The 27988-nt window shown below is 40.0% G+C and overlaps 1 protein-coding gene across 3 annotated transcripts in view; it reads right to left on the bottom strand.

Moving 5' to 3' along the window:
• The window catches only part of gpat2 (glycerol-3-phosphate acyltransferase 2, mitochondrial), an 86771-nt gene extending 65408 nt beyond the window's left edge, over positions 1-21363 (bottom strand). Inside the window, exons 1-2 of one of the 3 annotated variants that reach the window (XM_058070388.2) lie at positions 21214-21363; positions 18632-18683 (exon numbers count right to left, since the gene is read on the bottom strand). The gene's annotated coding sequence lies outside the window, so the exon portion shown is untranslated. Of the gene's footprint in view, positions 1-18631; positions 18684-20581; positions 20809-20888; positions 21022-21213 lie in introns of those variants that run through there. The other 2 variants (XM_078789636.1, XM_078789637.1) reach the window with 2 other exon arrangements.
• Positions 21364-27988: the final 6625 nt, after the last annotated feature.

The raw sequence follows: 27988 nt of genomic DNA, 5'->3' as shown, positions 1-27988 counted from the left end.
TTAACTGTAATTTCTGCACAGAAAGTAAGAAACTAAGAGGTGGATTAGGCAAACTGTTCCTGTAGATTTGTCCTAACCAGATATGATATCACTACTATAAAACAAAATATTAAAAAAAACAACAATGGAGTCCAGCTACTGTACTGTCAGGCCGACCACGCTAACAGAGCTAACATCACACGTTCATAAATCAGTAGTACTGCACGCAGAAGAAACAGTACTTGAGGGTGTCTAATGTGTGAATGAAGCATGCAAACAAAGATTAAGTTTAAATAAAATGGTATATTACAAATGTTTTGGAAAAAGAGTAAGTGGAATAAAATACTGTAAACAACCAGTAAAAAAACAGCTTTTACTGAAGTTCCTGTATAAGGTATAATGTTTTTTTTATGTTATTTCTGTTCAAAGATTCAATAGCATTTCAACCAGATTGCATAAAGCATCCATTATATACAGTGCAAGTTTTATTGCTGGCTTTGCATTGAGTTTAGCAACCATTAAAAATACAACAAACATTTATTTGAAAAAAAAAAAAACACCCAAAAATCAAGGTTACAACTTAAGCCAATGACACCACTAGTCACTCAGTCACGCAATACTACATTAACAAACAAGTAAAGGAGAAAAAACACATTCTCGCAATGGAGTTCAAAGTAACGTTTCAACAAAACCATCGCAGCTTAAAATATGACGGCTGACAATTGTGAAAGGTGTGCATCTTACCGCAGAGTTGATTTAAGCGTCATGCGCCAAGCTGCTTTCACGGTGGGATTTCATTGTTGCCCCACAGCGGCAAATTGTGGGGGGGTGTTGCTGTTGTAGTATGTAAGCACTGCATTACAATGGATACACGTCACAGTGTTCAAATTGCTGTTTAGCCACATTTTCTGTTTTTTTTTTACATGTTCTCTTTTGTTGCCTTGCCGCTTTCTCTAGCCTCTTCAGTATTCTACATTAAAAACAAAAATTACTTGCCCATGGGGAATCCTTAAGGTGAGAACTACTTGCCCAAACTTGCCTGAATATGCTGATAATTAATCAGATAATGGTACTAATGCATTGTATTTGGAGGAATGTCTGAAACGTATGTTAACATGGCATACCATACTACCTTACACATCGTAGTCGTAGTAAGCAGTGATATTTATAAGTTGTGCACCACAATGAAACATTATTGAATAGACACATTTGTGTACTAGTAAAGTGTTTTTAATCCAGAAAAAAATGCTCAATGGTCAAACAATAATTTCTGAAACAAAGGTGAGAAAAATACACAAAAATGGAACCACTAGATTTTGTAGCTTGTGCAAAATCAGCACTTGGTATTGGATCTAAATCGGTGGTGTTTCATTATGACCACTTAAAATTGTCACAGCAATGTGATTCACTCACCTGTGCCATCATTTGATTTGCTGCCGCTAATAAAATACTTGTTAAGGAGGCACTGTTTCATCACTTTTTGGTGTTTTCCTTCGGAAGTTGTTGAAGAATTAGACCATGTTGGCAGGGACGCCATGATAGATGTTTTCGTAGTCAAACGATCGCTGATTGGTTGATCGCGAACAAGAACGTGTGTGGATAAAACGCGGACAGTGGACTACGGACCGCGGTATAAATAAACGATTCTGATTGGTCCATTTCAAGAATTGGTTTGCAAATTACCACCGGAATTACGCAGTCCGTGTTTTACCAACACCCAACAAGAACCGCTTTTAAAAAAACTCTTGGCAGTATGGCATGCCAAAGTGCACTTGCCCCACGGGAATATCACTGATTGGATTTACTTGCCCGAATTTTGTTTTAACTTGCCCCGGGCCATCGGTACATTGTTATTGTCGAGCCCTATATTCCCTTGTCCCATGAACACCCCGTTCCTTCTTCGTCCTCATGGGTGACATATACACGTTGGTGATGTCAAAGCTTCCTCCAAGCAGAAAATAATCCTCAAATAGTTTTTGTAATCAAATAATAATAATAATAATAATAATCAAATAAACTCGCCACAAACCACATCGGCACTGCCACCTAGTGGTCAGGTTAGAGTAATGTACCTGTTATCATGCATTTGCACTGTTACGCTGTTTTCCTTGCGCTTTTTCTTAGTACGGCTGAGGGAAAACAACTTGGCCTTGAGACAAAGGCAGAACGTCCTGGGTCTCTGAGTCATGAAGTGATAGGGGCGCCAGCACCCAGTTGCATTCTTGGTTAGACGTTTTCACACATGAACTAAATCATGCACACACACACACACACACAGTCACATGTTCAAATAGTATCTTGGAATGTGTGGCAACCGTTAGTTCCCCTTCCCTTCAGGGCCGCTACATTCATGTATCTAGGGTACAGCCATTTTCCAATAAAAAGAAAGGGTGCAAATATTGTACTCTGGGCGTATAAAGAGTACATTTCTCTTCTCTCCTTGCGAGTGAAATTGCATATGCTGTTGCCTTCCTTCTTTGCTCTCATTGTGTTACGAATGTTCTAGGTTTTTAAACCTGGCAGGTCACTAAGAGATACTGTATATTTTGAAAATTTCAACGATTTTTTGAAGAAAGAAAAGGGTTAATATGTAAAAGTTTCACACTGTGGAGCTTTCAGAAATGAAAACACTAAGGGTTAAGGGTATACAGTAAAGTCTCGTTATATCGATATCGGTTATAACGAATTACTGCTTATTACGATACTATTTTCATTTCCCGGCAAATTTCTAGTCTTTTATGATATAATTAGTTCTGTTAGTACGATACCCGGTCATTATGATAATCCGGTTACTACAATGCCCTTTTCATCTCCTGCCAGCCAATTTGGTCTGCTTATATCGATACAAAAGCAGCTTAAATCAATCTTTGCTTAAGGATTTCAATACCAAGAACCAACTGACATAGCATACACACCTATTCCAACGAAGACACAAGCGTACAAATACATGTATTTAATTGTGTTGTATTCAGATATCTTTTTATCGCTTACAATATTCACTGTTTTTCATATGTTCATGCTGGCGTTCGTTGGTTCTTCTGTTGCAGGCCTGTGTTTGGCCAGCTATGTGGGGCGGGTTGAGCATGACCTGTGAACCAGGAAGTGCGGGAATCGGTGTGTGTGCTGTGCTCTGGTGGTGGAAGTGTGAAAAATAAAGTTGACTGGAAGCAGCCGTTCGGCGTGTTCTTTTTTGGTATTGAAATCCTTAAGCAAAGATTGATTTAAGCAGCTCGACATTGTTCTATACTATAGAACAATGTCGAGTGCATTATTGCCCACTTTTAATGCAGTTCGGCGCAGGATCGGATATATCGACAGTCCGGTTATATCGATATTTTTTCCGACTCCCGACAATATCGATATAACGAGACTTTACTGTAATAGTAAGTGTTAAGGGATACATTTACAAAGTAATTTTCTGCCAGCAGTCCTACCTCACTCGGTTAGCGACGACATTCAAAATTTCAAAACATTTCAAAAGTCGTCCCTCTCCGTACCGACCATTTTTGATCATTTTGACTGATTTTTCAATGCACACAGAATTTTGTTTTCTTAGGCAATATAGACATAGTAAATACCAATAGAAAGATTAGAATCTCATCTTTCAGTAGAAATAAAGGATTGTTTCTACCTTTTTCCATTCTTTAGTAATTATGAGTAGAACATACGTAAGTTTCAGCAAAATATCAGTTCTCAACAAAAAAGGGAGAAAAACGGCTTTTGTGAAAAGACACAGGTCAAACATAACTTTCACTTTGACACAAATGTAGCTTTACATATTTAGCCAAAATGTTTAAATAACGATGCCACAACACAAAAAATGGTTGTTTGACATGAAAATAACTACTTTTACAACATTATGAACTATTTACAACTGAACTGTGTTTGTGCATGCTTTTGCATTAAAAAATGCGTTCAAATCTCCCTTCAATGCATAACATCCTTCGCGCAACACAGCGAGATGCCTTTTCACTTCCTGGTTGCTGCGGAACATGTCAATGGCCAAGATGCAAGGCAAGCTCTTCTGCCACTTTGTGGATGTTATTTGGCCTTAAAACTGCACCAAACACACTCTCTTTTATTGTGGAGTTGCATCATTACCTGTTTGTGCCTATCGCACAAAAAAACAGAAAACATGCATAATACGTCTTTGTGAGGGAGTGGTCAAGTGGACAAGAACGCATAATTATGTCTTTGGTAGCAAATTAGTTAATAATTAATTGCTCCTCTTGTGCAAAACACCATCCGGGATTGCTACATTTTCACACAGAAGCAGAATAATATAATGTCAAATGCTGCCTTTTATGTGAATGTGCACTGAGCATAAAGCCCAGAACCGGACATGAAAAAGTAAGTAGATAACCACCGTCGCAATACCATTTGACTGTTTAGGTCAAGGGTGGGCAAACTACGGCCCGGGGGCCACATCCAGCCCGCCAAGTGTTAGAATACGGCCAGCCCGTTCTTTCCAAAGTATTTCATTTAAACTTAATGGGGTGACAGGGCCTTCTCCATTGCTGCCCCCACCCTACTGGAACTCTTTACCCCATTCGCTGCGTGTTTGCCCTGACCTTCCCAGTTTCAAAAAACAACTAAAAACCCACCTCTTTAAATCTGTTTTTAATGTCTAACTTTTTATACTGGCGGCACAGGGTCGTGTGATTAGCGCGCAGAAAGCCACTCCTTAGTAAAAGGAACATGGCAGCCCGTCTGGAATTTGCCAAAAAGCACTTGAATGACTCTCAGACCATGAGAAACAAAATTCTCTGGTCTGATGGCTTTCGTCTGGCCACTCTACCATACAGGCCTGATTGGTGGATTGCTGCAGAGATGGTTGTCCTTCTGGAAGGCTCTCCTCTCTCCACAGAGGAACGCTGGAGCTCTGACAGAGTGACCATCGGGGCCTTGGTCACCTCCCTGACTAAGGCCCTTCTTCCCCGATCGCTCAGTTTAGAAGGCCGGCCAGCTCTATGAAGAGTCCTGGTGGTTCCAAACGTTTTCCATTTACGAATAATGGAGGCCACTGTGCTCATTGGGACCTTCAAAGCAGCAGAAATTTTTCTGTATCCTTCCCCAGATTTGTGCCTCAAGACAATCCTGTCTCGCAGGTCTACAGACAGTTCTTTTGACTTCATGCTTGGTGTTTGTGCTCTGACATGCACAGTCAACTGTGGGACCTTATATAGACAGTTATTATATTTCCAAATCATGTCCAATCAACTGAATTTACTGCAGGTGGACTCCAATTAAGCTGTAGAAAGATCTCAAGGATGATCAGAGGAAAAAAGATGCACCTGAGCTCAATTTTGAGCTTCATGGCAAAGGCTGTGAATACTTATGTAAATTTGATTTTTTTTGTTTTCTATTTTTAATAAATTCAAAACATGTCAAAAGAAACCTTTTTTCACATTGTCGTAATGGAGTATTTTGTGTAGAATTTTGAGGTAAGAGATTAATTTAATACAGTTTGGAATGAGGCTGTAACATGACAAAATGTAGAAAAAGTGAATACTTTCCAGATGCACTGTAGTTGTGACCAGATATATTCCTAAATTTTCCCGACCGCCAACAAGACAATTTAGATATGGCTGGATATCATTAAGTTTTTGTCTCGTTTTTATTCATTAATGAAAGTGTCAGTTCACTTTGTCCAAATTATGTCAATGTGTGTTTGATTTGATTAATTGGGGGGCTGTTTTTGACAAGTTACTCAAAAGTGGGTATAAAACCTCTGGGACTTTCCCCTTTCATTCCACGGTCTCCCCCACATCCCTCTGCTTGCCTTTCTCTGAATCAGCATCCTACAAAAAGGGCCGTGTTGTTTGAATGCAGTCAGAGATGAGGTAAGTGTGACATTGGCATTCTGCAGAGAGACAGAATAAGATGTTGTCTCTGCAATCACAAGGCTGAAGCCTTGAAGGGTTTGAAATGGATCACAGGACCAATTCAATTAGTTTTCTGGAAGTCATTTGAGAACATAAGATTTATCTTCAGTTACTAGGCGACAACCTGAAAAGTTTTTTTTTAACACTTATTCTCAGAAGAAGATGTGGGTGATTAGATTAAATGACATGGAAATGCAGTTTTAGAATTAGAATGGCCAAGTTACAAGAATATCTATGGCTCAACACATCTCTAAAAAAACAAAAAACAAATAGCATCAAACAGCAGGTGTGTCACGATACACTCAGCTCATAAGATGAGACAATACACTGGGTTCATGAGAACTTTTCTATGCCGGTTATCCTCATTAAGTTCACAGGTATGCTGGAGCCTATCTCAGCTGTCTTTGGGCGAGAGGCGGGGTACACCCTGGACTGGTCCAGTGTCTATTCGACAGCCAATCACAGTAAGAATGGACTAACAGACTTTTTAAATTTAACTAAGTCAAAATAATGCAGGTACATTTTGAAATGTTTCATGATCCTTTTAACTGTTCAACTTCTTTCCATACATTGTAACAAAAATAAAAATGACAAAAGTTGCTGCTACTATTAATCATTTATGTTGATATGCAAAGAGGCGGACAAAAGATAGTAGTAGATTAGCTTTATGTTTAGTTAGGGTTCCCATGATGCTCTGATTGTTGAACCAGGAAGTAGTGATTTTCCGAAGTAGACTCAACCATTGCACCTTTTGATTGAAGTTATAGGCAGCAATCGTGTTTTGAGCTGAAAAAGTAAATTACTACAGCTTCAGCTTGGACATTAACACTATTGTAGCTGCTGAACTCTGAAGAAAAAAAAGCACCCGCCAAGTGACGAGTGACGCTGGGAACACAGAGTACGGGTAGGATTGCCAGGTTTCTATAGTGTGGGCAAAGCGCTGGATGTGCAGTTCCAATCTTGCCTCGTGCACTGCCACTTCCATATTACATTGTATTGAGACAGCTTTTCTCTAAACAATAAATATTGTCAAGATAATGAGGTTTGAATGCCCTCAAATTATTATCTAAATTATTTCATCATACCTGACATCACAAGAGACTTAGTTAACCTTGCAAGATTTCTGTTCTAAACAGCTGGATGATTTTAATTTATTTTTTTGATGATTATTAATTTTGTTAATCTATCCTGAATTAACAACTGATAAAAATAGAACTGAAAATGCAACTGTATCGCTGTATCTTTGCTTTGTGATATTCAATATTCTCTGAAGTGGGCAGCTCTCACTTTAAACGTCTAAACTGTCAACATCAATGCCGACCATAATTTGTTTTCACCTCTCCTCCACATCCGTCCTCATTCCTCTTTCTCACTACACCATGAGGCTACTTAACAACATCTTAACTGCAGTGATAAACAACAGACGAGTCATCCAACTATCAATCAGCATCCCTCCATCCCTGCTTCAAGTCTCCCAGGCCTTGCAATTCCTCAGCTCTGATTTATTCCCTCTCCACAATGACTGGCCTGGCTTGCTCCCTCTTCGCCACTTTCTCCCTGCGCTAAATCCTTGCTGTGTCAGCTTCTCGTTTCTTCTAACATTGCACGCTAATGTGAAAAAAAACACACCGGTTTCTCTCAGCCCCCATTCTGTACGGAAATGGTTTATCCTCCTGTCAGTACAATAAGAATAAATTATTCTGTGATGACTCCTGTCACCATCAATACCATCGTGCATATGTTAAATTTGAACCCGATGAAAGTCTAATCAACAAAATTCAGCAATAGATGTGTGCACATACTGTAATGCATAATAGGCTGCTAAAAGTATGAAAAGACAATGTATGTCAGAAACAATAGCCTTAGATGCTGAACAAACAGCTACCCTGGGCTGACCATGCCTGCTCCAGCGTACGTTTTAAATGATTATTGGGATGAGAAACGCCAAAAACAATCATCCATTTACAATGTGAAGGAAAGTGGTTTTAGCCTCCAGCGTCTGTCTCTAAAGAATCGAATTAAGTAAAACTTCTGATATTACATTTCTTGGCCAATTTAATCACAGCAGTACAGCGGGGAAAAGACAACAGCGGTAAGTGGAAAAACTATGTATATCTTACTAGGGATTTTCGTCCAAGAGCACGCTGATAACGTCTGCGTACACCACGGGCTATTGACATGCGACTCCTGTCTAAAATCTTGCTGTGACTGACTGAGTGACAGAGTAACACAACACCATGTTGATGTTGTTTACACGCTGCAAAGCCAAACTTTGTGAAGTCGCCCCAGTGTCATTCTGTGACCAAAAGCAGGTGGCATATAATGAACAGCTATTTCCTTGACTTATTAGGAAAACAACTGATTCATCATTTTACAGGGAATACTGCAGAAAACTGCTTGTACACAATTAAATCTGCATTCCAAGAGGTTGTATTTGCAATTCTGTTAACAATCAAACCTTAATTGCCTTGTTAAAACAGAAGAATCAGAAGCAAAGCAAATGAGAAAGCCAGCTACAATCATAAACTCTTTGCATCCAAAGTCATTGGCCAACTGTGACAAAATAAAGGGGTACTAAATCTTGGTGAGTAATATAATCCTGTTGGCATAGCTCACAAGGGAGCCTAGTGAGATGAGCAGGAAACAAACTGCATTTACTTTCCCCCAATGTGTGCTGCAGTTATTTCAATTTTTTAAACTAGGAATGACAATAAGCTATTTCTGTGCCACTGCATACACAGGGTGAACATTTGTCAAAGCATGCATCCCTTCAGTAGGGCCCTAAGAAATCTGTTGTCTGTTATTAAATACAATGTCCGTTAATGAAATGAAAAACCTTTACAATTATTGATGTAATACATCCTTGGCCAATTTTGCCCAGTATTTCAAATATGGCTGTAGCTTGGCTAACTATTACATGCCAGTGCTTGTGGTTAAGAAAGTTGCAGTTACCGATGGAATTCCAATTCCGTTATTAATGTAAAATATTTTTTCTTACACCCTCATTTCGTTTACCCAATCAGACAAGATGTGGCCAACAGCACACTTATTTGGAAGGCCGGAAGTGTTTTGTCAGTGTTGAGAATATCTGTTGACGGTTAAGACAAACTATAAATGTGGGTCTCATCCTTTTTTCACTCCAAATTTGCAGGACGTCTGTGGGCATGGTAAAACGGTCGCTTACATTAAAAAGTGACAAACACCACACGGTATAAAGACACTCATACAGCCTGAGCAGCGCACACACTGCAGCACCAGCTTGTGCTACTAAACTAAGCTAAACAAGCTAGCTTCTATTCACACTCAAGTTCTGATGTTTTTATGCCAACTTCCATTGGTGCTTTAGGTTGCTGTTTCGACATGTTTGGAAGGGGGTGGGTTAGTGTTTGTGATAAGATTCAACCCCTTCAGTAAATATGTAGATATCTAAATTATTTATATATAGTACGTAGATATCTAAATATTTACGATGAAAAACCATATCTAATGAGAACGGCTTTTGTTTACTTAGATCATCGTAACAAGTAGACCAGTGTTTCCCCACATTTAATTTATTTGCGGGCCGCCACAAATCAATTTGGATTATCACAAATAGAACTGGCGCTGCACACACAAACACAGCAAAAGCACAAAGGACAATGACAGTTTGGAAACTGTCTATGCCTTTTGAAATGAGGTAACTTGACAAGGAAATCTGGAAAAGAAAAATGCACGGGTGGCTTGTTTAATTAAGATCTTTAAGAAGACAGCAACTTGTAATCCACAAGACTATGTGGATTAGAAGTTTCTATTCAGTCTGTATCCCAGACTGAGCAACTGTGAGCGATGACTGAAAAGACGTCCCACCGGAATCCTTTTTTTAATTCCATAAAAATAATGACAACTGTGCTTCCCCAAACACCAAATCAGATAAACCACTCAAATAACAGCCCTTTTTTGTTTTTAGCTCAACCCAAACACTTTATCGGGGGAAATGCAAAAACACCTTTGCAGATGCACTCCAGCTTGTGCATAGCGACAGAGGAAGATGTTAAGATAACTTCCTCCAAAATAGAAACAATGAGGCAGAAAAGGAAACAGCAGCAAAATGAGAAAAATGGATGCCAGACAAGGACGACAAAATTGAAATAGCAGAGCGGCGGAAAAGACATACGGTAGAATCACTTGAGTCTTAATTTGGTGGATATGCATGTTCTCGCATATACACAATTAAAAAGCAAAGTCCCACAGGAGTAGTGGACCAAATAAACACTCCACAACACTCTTCACATCCCGCAGATGTGATGGCACCACAGCCACTACAACGTGAAGTGGGGAAAAAAACAAATGAACAAAGCACAAATGACATAGGTACACAAGAGGCCACCAGAGTGGAAGTGGATTTACGTCAGCAAAGCTCTTGAAACACCAATGCTTTCACACTTCTTGAATGCAGGTCATGGGAGTCAAATGTCAGGGGTTGTGTATATCTACAGTATGTTATACATAAACATGAGGACAATGTAGCCCTCTATTCAAGTAAGGCCACATCATTACAGAGCAGGAGTGGCAAACATGGCCGGCATAAAGAGCCAAATAAATCCTCACACCATCGCAAAATGCCTGCAGTAGCACATGGGGTGGGCATATGATTTCAAATCCATATTGTGATTGACGCTGCAGCCTTTAGCCATAATCTACGTATATCACAATATAGCCGTTCCTCACCACATGGCGGTTCGAATTTCATGACTTCACTCTATCATGGATTGTCAAACATTAATTAATAAATCATACTGTCCGAATATAATATTGAAGCAAATGTTACGCATTTTCTGCCTAAATCAAGCATTTTCAAGTACAAAAATAAAACCCAAATACAAAGAATTAAGAAGCCGCATTAAAATTGTGAATGAGGTATTCTACATTGGTCACAGGGTGTCAGTAATTGTTCCATAATGACATAATCATAATAACAACAACACAGGCTACTGTTATGTAGCCATAATCCAGTTAAAACTCAGCTCTGAACCCCCAACATCACTTCCTGTCCACACGTAGACGAAGAGATCTATTGCAACACACATAAGCATGAGTCTTATTTATTTCTTAAATCTACTGTTAGGCAATACAAGTGTAAAGGTGACTACAGAGGTGCTATTTCTTGTCTAGAGGGAAAAACAATGCACACCTATACAGAACACACAAAGCATTTTTTCTTTTTTTGTATAAACGCATACACGCATGAAATGAAACAATCCCTTGTATGTGAATAGCTTCATATTGTGTTGTTAAATAAAGTTTAAAAACATTAATGTTGAATTTCTTATGACAAATCAAAACCCACTGTTTTACCTGTCCGAGCTTTAAGCTTTCAGGACAAAAAGCTACGCTTGTGTGTGGACGAGAGATCAAAACTAGGGATGCTCCAATTGAGTGGCCACCGATAGAGAAGTGTAAAGTTTGCATCCTGCAACACAAGCCACAGAAAATATCTTGTGGGGGACCACATTAAATAGAACATTTAATACAGCATTTGAACCCAAACACTTGTAAGTGTTGGTAAGTTTTTAAGACTCACAGGGCAACAGTCAGTCAAAGACAACTAACATCATCAACACTCGCCCGTATGTGTGTGACAGTCAGCAGGCTAAGCAAATAACCCAACATATACAGTAAATGCATTCGTCAGACTAGATGACCAGCCTTTCTCGGTGGAGGAGGACACCGGGTTCCACTGACTGCTCTCTCATTTGGAGCCCCTCTACATGCTTCCTGGAAGTCCTGCTAAAGCTGTCTCATCAGACAATGTATTCTCACATCAAAAATCTCCATAAAGAATACGTCTCATCTACTGCAAGTTTCCCAAATGATATAGGTTCTCTTGGGAAAAAGTATGTAAAATGTGTTCTAAATGAAGATGGGTTTTATTGTTCCTTTTTCAGATCGCATAGCAAATAGCGGAGGTTTTTTTAATAATAACCTAATTTTGGGGGGCCCTGGCAGTCAGGGAATTGAGAATTTATTCTACCCACAGCATACCCACTCACTGTGATGTCACAGTGAGTTGGTGTTAGAAAAGTCTTTCTGAAACTGACCGTTCCAAATACACATACCTCATTATTTGAAACTGTGTCATCGTTTAACATCATAATACAACATTATACCGACATTTTGAGGTCAGAAAAGTGGAAAAGGTATAACAGTTCCCTTGAATCCACATTTATACACTGGTGTTGGTGCCATTGGAGGCAAAGTGGTTGGAGCGTCTTGCTCAAAGAGCAGTTGGTTCAAACCGCCAACCCTCAGGTTATTGGACCACGTCCCGTAAGAGTGGATGGGGAGTACGCTTAGCTACTTTTAGATCTCCCCAGAGATCTTCCAATTCAGTCCATTTTGAGCCACTGACAGACTTGTACCCAAGACACTTCTTTCTTATTTTGTGTCCTTTGGATCGTGTTGGAAGGTGCACCTTTGCCACAGCATGGGATCTGTCTGTACATTGCTCATTCATCTTGTCCATGACCCTGACCAGGTTCCGAGCATTGAAAAACATTCCCATAATTCCTGTTGATACCGCCCTACACAGTAAGGGCGGGATTGGCCAGCCAGTGAATGTTGCCTCGTCTTGTCCAGATGTGACACTTCATATTCAAAATGTTAGTTTATGCAAAACACAATAATTTTGGTTTGCATGGCCTTCGGTGGATTGTAGCAACCTTCAAATGGGCTACTAAGTGCTTTTACTTTACTTTGACTTTGGAGTGTCTTTCCTTCTCGTCACTCAACCGTAAAGGCCTAATTAATAAAAGGTTGGTCTCCCATCTCTGCAGGTTCTTGGTTAGCAAAGCCCTTCTCTCCGTTTTTTTTCAGGATTTGGATTTTGAGGAGAAGGCTAATTAAGTTCAAACATGGGTTGAAATGTGTCACTGATGGAAGTGGGTAGTATGCTGGCATGTATAAGAACATACTTATTCATTTGGACCCATAAGCCAACAGATGTACACTGGCAAGCAAAGAGAGAATGTCAGTACTGCGTGGGTACATACTTGACGACATCAAAAAAGAGGCGAGGACTAGAATTTTCTACAAGACTGTTCCTGTGGTTTTGTGCTTTGTGACACCTCAGGCAAGAGGAAAATGCGAAGGCATGAGTGTTGCTGTCGGTTGACTGAATGGACAAACGGTTCAACCAACAATCAGCTCTTTACTTGCGCGTTTATCTTACCTCTAAAATAAGATCAGCCAAGAGCAAAGAGACGTACTAAATGACTTTACTTATACAGATCTACAGAATAAATGAAACAATTGCATGGGTGACAGGCACCAACATCATCGTGAAGAAATAATTTCACAACTCTCCCACAGCTAGTGGGAGTGGAAGGTCCAGGGTTGAACATAATCTCTTCCAGGATGCTGGTTGAGCTTCCATTTGATAGTTTCAGTTTAAATTTTCCTAAAAGGACGAAATAATACATTCAAATGTCAAATTGTGGCCGTAAAAATAAAATAAAATAAAATAAAACAAAATAAAATAAAATAAAATAAAATAAAATAAAATAAAATAAAATAAAATAAAATAAAATAAAAATAAAAACTACTAACCATTTGATGTGACAAGACAGAAGCATAGTGGAGAGGAAGGCATGCTGAAGGAGAGGCTAAAAACAGGGTCATACAATAGGCGGGCCACTGGTCCACCAAAACCTTTCATTTGGTCAGCCAAATGTCAAACAGATAATATAAATAATAATAACAACCATACTGTCTCACCAGAGAAGTCCTCATTCATGCAGTACTTGAGGCAACAGCAAGATGTACGCATCACAATAAAGTGGCAGTATAAGCAACTCTACTACAAAATATACGAGATGTACAAGGCATAAAATCTGATACACTATTTTGGCGCTATCCTGACCACACATCTTGGTCAGAAGAATAGGATTTCTTGCGGACACCTTCGGATTGAGCTACAGATTTGTTTAAATAAACAAGAACGACTACCAAGCCAAGCTAGCCGTCACTAAATGTTGACTGTTGAAGTTTAAAGCACTTGCATATATGCAGATTGACATTTGAAGTTGTTTATATACTCAGCAGATGCCACACTGCTGAAGCTCCAACCTACTTCTCCCAATTACTGGGGGGTTGCAAATGATAACATTATACAACCAGAAACATATTGGGAATACCAGCTGTCACAGCAAAAATAAATGCATTTACATTCTTGGACTATCAATACAATTTCCTCAAGGGTGCCAGTAATCATGTGACAGGAACTAGATGTAATCACCACCAGATATTGCTGCTTCACAGCTTTCTCTCACATAACACTGATAAAGTAAAGCACTGCAACACTCACCGGCCACATAGGTATACCTCATGTGTAACTCCCTTTTACCTTCATCCCAAACGAAAAACAAGAGGGTGTTTACACTGTAAATATAGATCTGGAGGCAAATATCCCAAAAGTGCTCAATCTTGTAACTACAGAGGCCATCTCAATGTTGTGACGCCATTGTTATGTTAGCAGAGAGCAGTTTCAGATGATTAAAGCTTTGCAACATGATGCGTTTTCATACTGGAAATCACCATTAGAAGATGCTACATTGTGGTCATAAAGGGATGTGTGTCAGCTGAGCTGTGGCTTTTTAAATGCTCAGTAATAAGAGGTCCAAAAAGTGTCAAGAACATATCTGCCACACCATCGTAGCCTCCAGTGTTGATATAAAGCGTGATGGAAAACCGTGTTCCAAGTTGTTTATGGCAAATTGTAGCAAAAGAAATTGACTCATTAGGTGCTGTTTTCCGCTGTTTAATTTTTAAATTTCTTTTTTAGAAAATTGTATTCCTGCCTTAGTGAACAGCAGTTGAAGTGTGGTTGGTCTTCCACAGCTATAGTGCTTCATCATCTTTGACGTTAAATATGGTGCTGTACCTTAAAATATTCATATGTTGGTTGTAATGAGGTGGTCACTTGATTTAGTGTTCCTTTTCTTGTAGCTCATAATAGTATGTTTTTTTGAAAGACTTTTATCCATTTGGCACAAACATACATGTACAAACAGTGCATCCGGAAAGTATTCACAGCGCTTCACTTTTTCTACATTTTGTCATGTTACAGCCTCATTCCAAACTGTATTAAATTAATCTCTTACCTCAATATTCTACACAAAATACTCCATTATGAAAAAAACGTTCACTTCATGTTGAAGTGACTATATTTATGTTACATCTGTGACTGCCTTAAGACGGCAGATACTGTGTTCAATTGTACATTTCCAAGTGAATATGCTATAATTTGTATGTTAAGTTATATGTATTGAAGTAAAGTTGCAACATTGCAACTTTTTACAAAGGCTTTGTCAGCTTTTGTACTGTGTTTCACTTGATTGAATTTTACAGTGCATCCGGAAAGTATTCACAGCGCTTCACTTTTTCTACATTTTGTCATGTTACAGCCTCATTCCAAATTGTATTAAATTAATCTCTTACCTCAAAATTCTACACAAAATACTCCATTATGACAATGTGAAAAAGTTTTTACTTTTTTTGAATTTATTAAAAATAGAAAACAATAAAATTACATTTACATAAGTATTCACAGCCTTTGCCATGAAGCTCAAAATTGAGCTCAGGTGCATCTTTTTTCCACTGATCATCCTTGAGATCTTTCTACAGATTAATTGGAGTCCTCCTGCAGTAAATTCAGTTGATTGGACATGATTTGGAAATATAATAACTGTCTATATAAGGTCCCACAGTTGACTGTGCATGTCAGAGCACAAACACCAAGCATGAAGTCAAAAGAACTGTCTGTAGACCTGCGAGACAGGATTGTCTTGAGGCACAAATCTGGGGAAGGATACAGAAAAATTTCTGCTGCTTTGAAGGTCCCAATGTCCTTCCAGAAGGACAGCCATCTCTGCAGCAATCCACCAATCAGGCCTGTATGGTAGAGTGGCCAGACGAAAGCCACTCCTTAGTAAAAGGAACATGGCAGCCCGTCTGGAATTTGCCAAAAAGCACTTGAATGACTCTCAGACCATGAGAAACAAAATTCTCTGGTCTGATGGCTTTCGTCTGGCCACTCTACCATACAGGCCTGATTGGTGGATTGCTGCAGAGATGGTTGTCCTTCTGGAAGGCTCTCCTCTCTCCACAGAGGAACGCTGGAGCTCTGACAGAGTGACCATCGGGGCCTTGGTCACCTCCCTGACTAAGGCCCTTCTTCCCCGATCGCTCAGTTTAGAAGGCCGGCCAGCTCTTGGAAGAGTCCTGGTGGTTCCAAACGTCTTCCATTTACGAATAATGGAGGCCACTGTGCTCATTGGGACCTTCAAAGCAGCAGAAATTTTTCTGTATCCTTCCCCAGATTTGTGCCTCAAGACAATCCTGTCTCGCAGGTCTACAGACAGTTCTTTTGACTTCATTCTTGGTGTTTGTGCTCTGACATGCACAGTCAACTGTGGGACCTTATATAGACAGTTATTATATTTCCAAATCATGTCCAATCAATTGAATTTACTGCAGGTGGACTCCTATTAAGCTGTAGAAAGATCTCAAGGATGATCAGTGGAAAAAAGATGCACCTGAGATCAATTTTGAGCTTCATGGCAAAGGCTGTGATTTTTTTTGTTTTCTATTTTTAATAAATTCAAAACATGTCAAAAAAACCTTTTTTCACATTGTCATAATGGAGTATTTTGTGTAGAATTTTGAGGTAAGAGATTAATTTAATTCAGTTTGGAATGAGGCTGTAACATGACAAAATGTAGAAAAAGTGAAGCGCTGTGAATACTTTCCGGATGCACTGTATACCATTGCCTTAATCATCTTGAGCATGGACTACACCTGACCAACAAAGGTTGTCACTGGAATTATTTCCCCTTCTCCATGATAACATCACTGGTGCTCAATTGAGTTGATGTCTGAAGAAGACATACTTGGTCACTCCATGCCCTTCACCTTTCTCACCAGGGCATTCATCAGATGTGTTTGGTAGGATTTGGGATCGTTTCAATTAGAATCATTCCCGTTCAGATTCAGGTTCCTCATTCCAATTCTGGTTCCTAACGATTCTCGATTCCACCATGAATGTGTAAATATCTGAGTGTGTTGCAAATGTTCTTTTTCCCTTCATAAAGTTAAGCCAAACTTTTTAGCTTCTTCTTCTTTGTTGGTGCTCGACGACTCCTTCTTTGTTGGTGTTTGTGACAATTTATTCCGGTTAGCGAAGTGGGCATCGAAACAAGGAATCGTTACTAGGAATGTTAGTCCCGGTTCTCATCAATACTCAAGACTGGATGTGTTTGGGCCCATTATAACTTATGAAAACTGGCATGCAGTCCTGTTTTCCAAAGAAGGGGTTCATGATCTGCTTCACAAAGTCACAGTGCATGTTGGAAATTGTTTTCCCTCAATCATTAAGGAATAAGATCATATTGTAATGTCTATACGGATGATGTAAGGATGACGTGCAGGTGATCGATCAACAATCTCTTTGCTGCAAAACAGATTACTGTCATCCAAACGAAAACCATGGTAAAACAACACCTGCACACTCAACTGTCCACTCTGCACACAGCTGTCCTCCTCCCGCTCTCACCCACACACAGAAATCTTGTCATATTTTTCAGAAATCACAAAACAAAACTAACATTACAGTACACATAACTGCCAGGTCGCTAATCCTCTGAAAGAGACATTAATAAGCAATTGGCAGTGTATCCATCCATCCATCTTGTATACCGCTCATCCTCACTAGGGTTGCGGGTATGCTGGAGCCTTTCCCAGCTGCCTTTGGGCGAGAGGCAGGGTACACTAGTCTGTCAATCGCAACAAACAACTATTTCAATTTCCACTTGATTTCCTTTTCTCTTACTACCAAACTGGCACAAAGAGGATTCACTCCGTACTTGTTTTCAGCCCCTGGAGGGGTGGCTTCATAAAACAATGGCTTTAACGAAGTGAGACCTGTGGTCACTCCATCCATCCATTTTCTATGGTGCTTATCCTCACTAGGTTCGTCGGGGTATGATGGAGCTGACTTTGGGCGAGAGGCAGGGTACACCCTTTACTGGTCACCAGCCAATCACACGGTACATATAGTCAAACAATCATTCACACTCACATTCATACCTGTGGACAATCCGCCACAGTCGCCAATTAACCTAACATGCATGTTTTAGGAGTGCAGGAGGAAGCCGTATTACCTGGAGAAAACCCACGCATGCATGGGGAAAACATGCAAACTCCACAGATGCCCAACTGAGATTCAAACCCAGATCTCTTGACTGTGTGGCCAACATGCTGCCACCACTCGGCCATGGAGTGGCAATATATATAGAGTGTTGTGGTCTTATTGAGATGAAAGCTTGCCAATGCTTTGGCTTTTTACTTTACTTTTTTTTACTTTTTACTCTTTTACTTTTACTATTATCAAAGTCTATGAAGGAAAACTGTACGTAATCAAAGGACCTTCTGCATTTCCATTCCTCTCAGAAGATTATGGCAATCTATGTTTTAAATATGGCATTTTTTACGAAATATAAAGGATACGAAAAAAATATACCATATACTGTATTTAGATCTGCAAGAGCGGCCCTATGAGCGGCCCTATGAGCGGCCCTATGAGCGGCCCTATGAGCGGCCCTATGAGCGGCCCTATGAGCGGCCCTATGAGCGGCCCTATGAGCGCCAAAAACATGTAAAACACTGCTGACTCCTGCTAGCCAAAACACTGCTTTGAGCTGTAAACTGTAAGCTGTAAAGAACATTATTCTTACCTTATTCAGATTCTTCAGGGGGACAGATGGTGGCTTGACAATCAGTACTATCCTAAATGAAACAAAGACGTGTTAGGAGAATGATGGTGAAGTACTATATGGTGAAGTAGTATATAACTTATGGCACAGCTGAAGTCCCCATTGAAAGGTGTCTGTAATGTAAAGTAAAAATACATTTCAATATGTGTGAAATTTTGGGGTTCTACTTAGCCCATCCATTATCTCTAGAATTCAAAGAAATTGGTCATGTTGTTCTCTTTTTTTCCTTTCTATAATCCAGCTAACTAACTTCAGTGAGTGAAAAAAGTCATGACAAGCCTCAGCTATTTTTCATGCTCACATGAACTATATATGGCACAGACCCTGCTTCCATGCCAGGGATAAGTGTCATCCCAATGATGAGATGAGAAGGGTTCGAAGAAACGAACAAGAATGGAGTCTTCAAGGCATGAAAGTGCAGCATCTCCCGCATGATTAGGTATTCACCACTAGACAAGCTAAATCAGAGGTAATAGCGAAGCAGGCAGCTCAGTAGGCAAAGACAAATGAGGAGATCGGGATGAGATGTGAAGGGCGTTCGAGAAAACCTATGCCTCAGAGCTTATTTTGGCTGCAATTTAACTATTTTCTATTTACTGGGACATACTTCTTGTCACTGTCCCTGACAAATAATGCGGGTGGGCGTTAGCAATTATTTTATGTGCAATGATAAATGTAATACATATACATGTATATTATTTTATAATGACTAATGGCCAATTAGTAGATCCCACCTGAGCCCCTGCAAATACATTTTACTTGATGACAGCCATGTTTTTCAATCAATCAAAAATCTCAGATTTTACAGACATCTGCTCGTCAGTCCCCTATAAAAGGTGTGTGCAAAGTTCTGTGCTGATTCTGCAAAATATCCTAAATTTACAGTGGGTGTTCTGCATGGAGCTGTGTGAGAAATTTCAAGTCAATCTAATTTATGAGGTCAAACTTTGCAGCAACATGTGTTTGTCAAAAAATAAATAATAGCACAGTAAGCACAGTAAGGATGCATGTTTTCACAAATGTTCTATCTTGTGTGCAGCCGGATAGAAGAGTTTGGGGCGCCACATGCAAGAGGTGACATCGCCTCTACTCCATTCATTTTCAATGGAACCTGCGATTATCCTGTGTCACCATCCAGCCAGGCGACACACCAAAGATGTGCTTGTGCGTGTCATGTGACGCAATCCCAGCGTTGAAACCATTTTCAACTTTTCATTATACTGGCCGTGTCAGATTTCCCGCAGCTATTTGACATTTCTAAAATATAATATAGTGATATAAAAAAAGGAACAGCTTGGGAACTCACTGTGACAACATATCTGTCAAATTTACATTAATTTAATTACTAGCAAGAGTCCTCGATCAAAACCCACCACTTTTCCTCCTCTAAACTTTGATATCCCCAAATTCCCTTCATATCTGACAGCCAATCAAACGGTGGGAGACTCATACAATTCACTCTGGATGTGAATGCGTCATTCATCGGTGTAGCTGGTCACATTCACTCGTCGCCTCCTGTGTGCATTGTTTGTTACACGTCGACGATGAGTTTCGCCAGTTGTTTGTCACCTCCCGTGTGTGGCACCCATTGGCTTTCACAAATAAACACACGCAGTCACCCCAGGAGGTGTCCTAATTTTTTGACATGACTGTAGATTAGCTTTCAAGGTTTTTCCTCCTAGAGAGTGCATTATCATATACGCAAATGATGCTGCAGCCTGCAAGTGTCATTTGACAAACTGTCAACATATTATAAAGTGGTGAACATTTTGAGCCGAGCCACGAACCCTACAACCATTCTCTTCAGCCTGTTTATACTTTGAATATTGAAATGATTCAACTCATTGGCAGGCCCAAGACACATACTGAGAACAGACCATATGTTATAAGTGATAAATTATTTAAATTTACCTGAGCAGATGCTGAAGTTGAAAGTTTGTGCTTTGAGGTAGGCTGACACCATGAAAATGACTACAGGATGTAATGAGGTCCACCTACACCATATACTCTAATTAGACTGCAAGTGAGTCAGTTAATTATGCTGTGGAGCTTTATTTTAACATTTTGGTACCCACGGTAGTTTACACAGTGACAACTAAATGCAATGTTATGAGGCTCGGATGAATTGTAGTTGCCATCATGTTTGAGATGTAGATTGATTGAATGTCACAATCACAATTTTAATAGGTCTAAATTGAAGCCATAATGAATGACGTACCTTTTTGTAGACAAATGACAATGTTGACAATTCCAATGAATATTAGAATATTTGATATACTATAAAATGTAATATAACGTGTGACGCAATAGATGTTAGCATACATGTTAGCTTGTAGACAGTAATCATTTCATGTAGCCAGGCCCATTTCATGTAGCCACTCATTCGCTACGCTAAATAACGCTTGTTGACTCTCCCAACAGGACGAATCCCATGCAGAACGTCATTTTCTCCGTAAAGAAAGCGAAAGTACCACGGAAATAAACCACTCTTTGTCGCAAGTCCACCTAAATGTGTCTGAACGGTATTAAAACGTGCTGCCTACCGGTGTCACTGCGATTTGGCTCCACGGTTATTACCAGAACTTCCACACCTGTTGACCGCCTCCGGAAGCCGCTGCAGCTCGGTAAAGTTCATGTAAATGTAAATGTGATGTCTACAGAAGTAATTCAAAAAATACTTGGCACATATTGGTGTGTTCAATATTTAAAAAAACGGCAAAAAGCACAATATCAGCCCTTAAAAATAGAGTTTGAGTTTGAAAAGGATAGAAATCTTATTCTTAACCTTAATCTTATTTTGGACCGGAAGTGACGCACTTAATGGGAACTGCGACTCTCGTGAGGATAAACCGTACAGAAAATGGATGGAAGGTACATTTTGCTGGTCTTTTGAAACTGTAAACAACAATCAGTGCAATATGTTTTATATCCGCGGTGGATGTGTGGACTGGGTTGTGTTTGATGTTTTATTTGTGTTTGATCAGTACTGATGAGGGCACTTGTCGATTAATGAGTTATGGTACGTTAATAAGTCAAGTCATAATTACCTCTGTTTTCCACTATGATGACTGTATGTTGATATCACTGCTAATGATAAGTGCAGGGGGACGTCATTAAATGTTCATTACATCCTCTTATTCAACATTCTTTTTTTTTAAAGCTGCACAGATATAATTGCTTGGTGTTAGTAAATATTTAAGAATCCTGACTGTCAGCCCACAGGAGTGATAATTAGGATTGTGTATAGTGTACATTCACTGCATGGCCCATCTCAGAGGTCCTGCAATAGTGTATTGGAAGTGTGTGGGCTAAGATCTAGCCTTGACGCTGGAATATAAACAGTTTAAAAGTGCTTTTACATCGTTGTATGTGTCTGTGGCTTTAATGCTAATCAGCTGTTTTTGTTCATGCCTGTTTGCTACAGAATGTGTAGCTCTAAGAAGTACTATTGTGCACTTCATCCTTCCTGTCCGGCTACCACTCAGCTCCACTATGGAATGTATTTATAGCAACACACATAAGCACAAGTCTTAAACTGGCTTATTTAGTCGTATTATGTCTACTATATTGTCTAATATATTGCCATCCATTGACATCATTGTTGATGATGGTGCTACTGTTACATTTATCATTTATATACATTTGTGTCTTGTGGTCTGACGGAGAAACGACTCTATGTTGACGGGGGAACGACTCGAGACTGACGGGGAAATGTCCTGCCATATTTGTGGGTGAATGCTTGATGGGAAATGGGCTTCTGGTGGCGAGGAATCATCTTGATGGGGAAAAGATCATAATCCGTTGGTGCTGTGTCTGGTTAGGATAAGTCATGCTCTTGATCATCCAGATTTAAGGTGAGCCCTGGGGAAGGGTTCCTAACTTTAATGAGACAAGTGTGAAAACAGGGAAAAGGTCAAAGCTTGCTACATAGTTCATGTAACACAGAAAAGTTCAAACATACAGACGGAACAAGATTAAAGGTGCATTTGTGGGTGTCAAGGTAAAAGGAAAGTTTGTCTGTAAATGAATCCACTGCTTAATCCAAGTTCACCATCAAGATGAGGTTTGCATTAAATGTCAACATGACTTTCATACTGTATATTGCATTGTGTCTATTCATCTGAAATCCTCCATAGTGGCCTCAGATGATGCTACCACCACCATGCTTGACTGCAGGCAAGACACAATTATCATGCTCCTCCCTTGTGTTTTCAGATTTTTAGATAATGGCTGTGTGATGATTAAAATTTTTGGGTAGTAAATTTATGCTAATATAGTATTTGTCCCTTAAGAAGATATACTGTATTATAAAAATGGTTGCTGTGCTGGGTGTACTCACATTTGTGAAACATGCACATATAGCCACCCAAGCGGCAATTGTTTAAATTATGGAAATAGCCTGGAATGTATCCTGGTTACAAGGATTTCATTTCATTTTTTGGGGAGCAGGGTTGTGCAAAAACATCTTAATCAATTTCCGTGTGGAATGGACCAAGGCAAAAGCGTTTTCATCTATTTCCTCACTTTTCTTTGCAATTCATTTTCTAACATTGCCTTACTTTCTCAGCATATAATACTTTAATATACCATAAATGCATGATCATATTCAGGCATATATATATACAGTGTAAATTAGGGGTGGCCACCTGCTTCCCACCGCCCAGTTGGGGGGGCCCCCAAGGGCTGACAAACATTGAACTGCTACAACAGGGGCGCTATGCAAAGGGGCCCCCTGTGAATTTTTGCCTAGGGCCTCTACAGACTTTTCGCCTCTGCCAATCCCAATGCCAATCCAAAGCCAATGTTATAGTTTTAATATAGTTTTAATAGCATTTTGAATTGATCACCACACCTTGCAGCAGCTTTCAAATATTCTAAATACAGTGCATCCGGAAAGTATTCACAGCGCTTCACTTTTTCCACATTTTGTCATGTTACAGCCTCATTCCAAATTGTATTAATTTAATCTCATACCTCAAAATTCTACACAAAATACTCCATTATGACAATGTGAAAAAGTTTTTTTTTTAATTTATTAAAAATAGAAAACAAAAAAATCACATTTACATAAGTATTCACAGCCATGAAGCTCAAAATTGAGCTCAGGTGCATCTTTTTTCCACTGATCATCCTTGAGATCTTTCTACAGCTTAATTGGAGTCCACCTGCAGTAAATTCAGTTGATTGGACATGATTTGGAAATATAATAACTGTCTATATAAGGTCCCACAGTTGACTGTGCATGTCAGAGCACAAACACCAAGCATGAAGTCAAAAGAACTGTCTGTAGACCTGCGAGACAGGATTGTCTTGAGGCACAAATCTGGGGAAGGATACAGAAAAATTTCTGCTGCTTTGAAGGTCCCAATGAGCACAGTGGTCTCCATTATTCGACTAGTCAGGATAGAAGGAAAAATGAATGCAGCAATATTTTCATCCAGGATATCTCTATATATTGCTGCATTCATTTCCCTTCTATCCTGACTAGTCTGCCAGTTCCTGCTGCTGAAAAACATCCCCACAGCATGATGCTGCCACCACCATGCTTCACTGTAGGGATGGTATTGGCCTGGTGATGAGCAGTGCCTGGTTTCCTCCAAACATGGCGCCTGGCATTCACACCAAAGAGTTCAATCTTTGTCTCATCAGACCAGAGAATTTTGTTTCTCATGGTCTGAGAGTCATTCAGGTGCTTTTTGGCAAATTCCAGACGGGCTGCCATGTTCCTTTTACTAAGGAGTGGCTTTCGTCTGGCCACTCTACCATACAGGCCTGATTGGTGGATTGCTGCAGAGATGGTTGTCCTTCTGGAAGGCTGTAACATGACAAAATGTAGAAAAAGTGAAGCGCTGTGAATACTTTCCGGATGCACTGTAAAATTCAATCAAGTGAAACACAGTACAAAAGCTGACAAAGCCATTGTAAAAAGTTGCAATGTTGCAACTTTACTTCAATACATATAACTTAACATACAAATTATAGTATATTCACTTGGAAATGTACAATTGAACACAGTATCTGCCGTCTTAAGGCAGTCACAGATGTAACATAAATATAGTCACTTCAACATGAAGTGAACGTTTTTTTCACTCATTTCAGTCTTCTTCACTGTCATTTCGATGCCCTTTTCTTGGATATGAATGGAGGTTATGCTGAAGAGTCTTTCGCGCACTACACTTGTTGCAGGTGTGCAGAGAAATCTTCCAAAACAGTATACAGTAAAAGTATCTTGAATGACCGTTTTCATGGCTCCCTTTACCTCTTAGCACTAATGACTTAAAAAACTATTTCGTAACCACTCTAGTTTACAGTCTTGCACTGTGGTGCTGGTGTATGCTACGCCAACTACCTCTAAACCACCCCCAAAAAAATCTAACCCCCCACATCCTGGCAACGTAAACTGTAAGAGCTTTAGCATTTAGTTTCTGGACGGTGGACGAGTGGTTAGCATTCTTTGGGGACTCTGTGGTTTCTTCCCACATTCCAAAAACATGCTAGGTAAATTGGTGAAGGAAGAGATTTTTAGGTGTGTTGTCCTGTGCTGACCCACCACATGGTTATATACCAATGGTTATACCACTTGTTTTGTACTTTTGAATGTAACTTGCTTCGCAGCTATATAACTTTGTACTTTTGCAGCTATGCTATTACAGCTATTACAGCTATGTAACTTGCTTTGCACACTTTTTGACTTGTTTTGACTTCACACACTTAAATATTCACTGGTCCCGGCAACGGGATAAATATTATGCCCATATAGAATGTTGTGAATGTTGTGAGAAACGAACTAGAAGGTTGTGAGAAAAATGTTACCTTGAGGTGCCTGAGACAGAGGATGGAGGCGATGACTCCCCTCCTGCGGAGACAGGCTGGCCACCTGTTTTCGCACGAGCGAGCATATAAAGCATTTGTTTTCTCAATCCCGGTGAGAGTCTGCTGTGAACTGTGCACGAGTGTCCAGCTTTCGGTTTCCAGATTACTCTACCGGGGTGTTTTTGGCTCTCCGCCCTCTGTCAACGGTAAGGTACGCTATTCTGGATTCGAACTGTGTTGATTGGAGTGTTATGTGGGGGCATGGGGGTGACAGCTTGTGTCTAGCATAATAACTCATGATGGGAAAAGTTGTGAACTGCTGTGTGTTTTACCATTAAATATCATTAATGTACATACAGTCGTTGTTTGTGATCATTTCTCTGCTGCGATCTCTCCGGACCTGTAACAACCTATTTCACAAAACAATTGGTGACTCCAAATTGTAAGGTATGAATTTGAGTGTGAATGGTTGTTTGTCTATATGTGCCCTGTGATTGGATGGCGACTAGTCCAGGGTGTACCCCGCCTCTCGCTCAAAGACAGCTGGGATAGGCTGCAGCACCCCCGGTAGAAAATGAATGAATGAAAGATGGGCACCTATACTTCAATTGTCATTTCCTCTCGGTATTGTACGGAACATGCATCTCATATTTCCACACATTTGTATTCCAGTTTCCTCCCACATTCCAAAAACATGCTAGGTTAATTGGCGACTCCAAATTGTCCATCGGTATAAATGTGAGTGTGAATGGTTGTTTGTCTATATGTCCCCTGTGATTGGCTGGCGACCAGTCCAGGGTCTACCCTGCCTCTCGCCTGAAGACAGCTGGGATAGGCTCCAGCACACCCATGACCCTAGTGAGGATAAGCGTTATAGAAAATGGATGGATGATAGTTTGGGTGTGTGTTGGTAAAATTTATATTTCACAGGTATAACATAGGTTACACATTGTGTGAATTACTTTATGGCCTTTTGTAGAGCTTCAACTTTTGCATTCTTTGATGAAAGCTCCCCCTTCACGGGACTGGGGACATGAGGAGGTACCACCAAATGGTTGACCCTAGGAGGGTATCTCGCATGGGTGCAACAAACTGTGCCAGAAGAATGGGTGTTTAGGCTAACCCCCATACATGAGGGTGGCATCAGGGGAGTGACAAGAATGTCTCCTTTCTCTTGTAATGTAATTTATTTGCATGCTATGGAGTATACAAGTTCCCGCCAAAGGCCCCTCTTGGCCAGACACCTACAGACTGCCATGCATACTGTGTGTTGTCTGACCCCTTTGTTTTGCAAAGGTATTAAAAACTGCCAGAGTTCTGTATTTATTTCAGACATTCTCTATCCTACTTAGGATGATGGAAATTTTTTCCACAACAGGTGTTTGGATCGGATCAGAGGGGTAAGATGTTTGTCCAATAAATTTGGTCACCATCATACGCCGATACCGATACTAAGTATCGGATCGGACCATCCGTACTATATATTAGTATTATTGGCCCTGGAGGAGGTCTGCACCCTACTAATATAGTGCAGCCAAAATGCACAGCTGAATGAATACCCCCCTCTGATTCATTGCAGCTTCTTTGAAAACCATACAGATGTCAATATTTACTGAGATAATTAGACAGACACCTTCATTTAAATTGTAGTCTGCAATAAGCCTTTTCAAGACAGACTATGTCATTGTCATAACTACCTCAGATGTACAGCTTATTACAGCAAACATGCCGCTGTCATCATTGTTATTACAGGGCTCAAAATTATTTTGATGGCGAGCACACAGACTCAGGAGTGAATGCGTTCTAATTACTAGTCCACAGTGCTCCTCTGGGATGGGTTAAATGGAGCAAATATATAAAATGTGTGGAAATATGAGATGCATGTTCCATACAATACCGAGAGGAAATGAAAATAGAAGTATAGGTGCCCATCTTTCATTCATTCATTTCCTACCAGGAGTGCTGCAGCCTATCCCAGCTGTCTTCGAGCGAGAGGCGGGGTACACCCTGGACTGGTCGCCATCCAATCACAGGGCACATATAGACAAACAACCATTCACACTCAAATTCATACCTTACAATTTGGAGTCACCAATTAACCTAGCATGTTTTTGGAATGTGGGAGGAAACCGGAGTACCCGGAGAAAACCCACGAATGCACGGGGAGAACATGCAAACTCCACACAGAGATGGCCGAGGGTGGGATTGAACTTGAGGTGACCATCCATACATTCTTAATGTTAGATGGAAGATACACAAATGTGAGTATAGTCCTCACATTTCAGAACAGTAATCTCATTATTTATTAAAATTGATTGGTTCCAGACCCAAATGAATGAAACAAAATGATTTTTTGCAAAATAGGACTCATATTTTCAAATATTTTAGAGAGGATAAAATACCTAATAGACCCGAGTTCGATTCCACCCACGGGCATCTCTGTGCGGAGTTTACATGTTCTCCCCGTGCATGCGTGGGTTTTCTCCGGGTACTCCGGTTTCCTCC

This window comes from Doryrhamphus excisus, linkage group LG3 (assembly GCF_037039965.1).
Source record: "Doryrhamphus excisus strain RoL-2023G ecotype Guam linkage group LG3, RoL_Dexc_Guam_v1.1, whole genome shotgun sequence".
Taxonomy (NCBI): domain Eukaryota; kingdom Metazoa; phylum Chordata; class Actinopteri; order Syngnathiformes; family Syngnathidae; genus Doryrhamphus; species Doryrhamphus excisus.
Note: the sequence above shows the minus strand (reverse complement) of the source record. Positions and strands in the feature narration are given on the sequence as shown.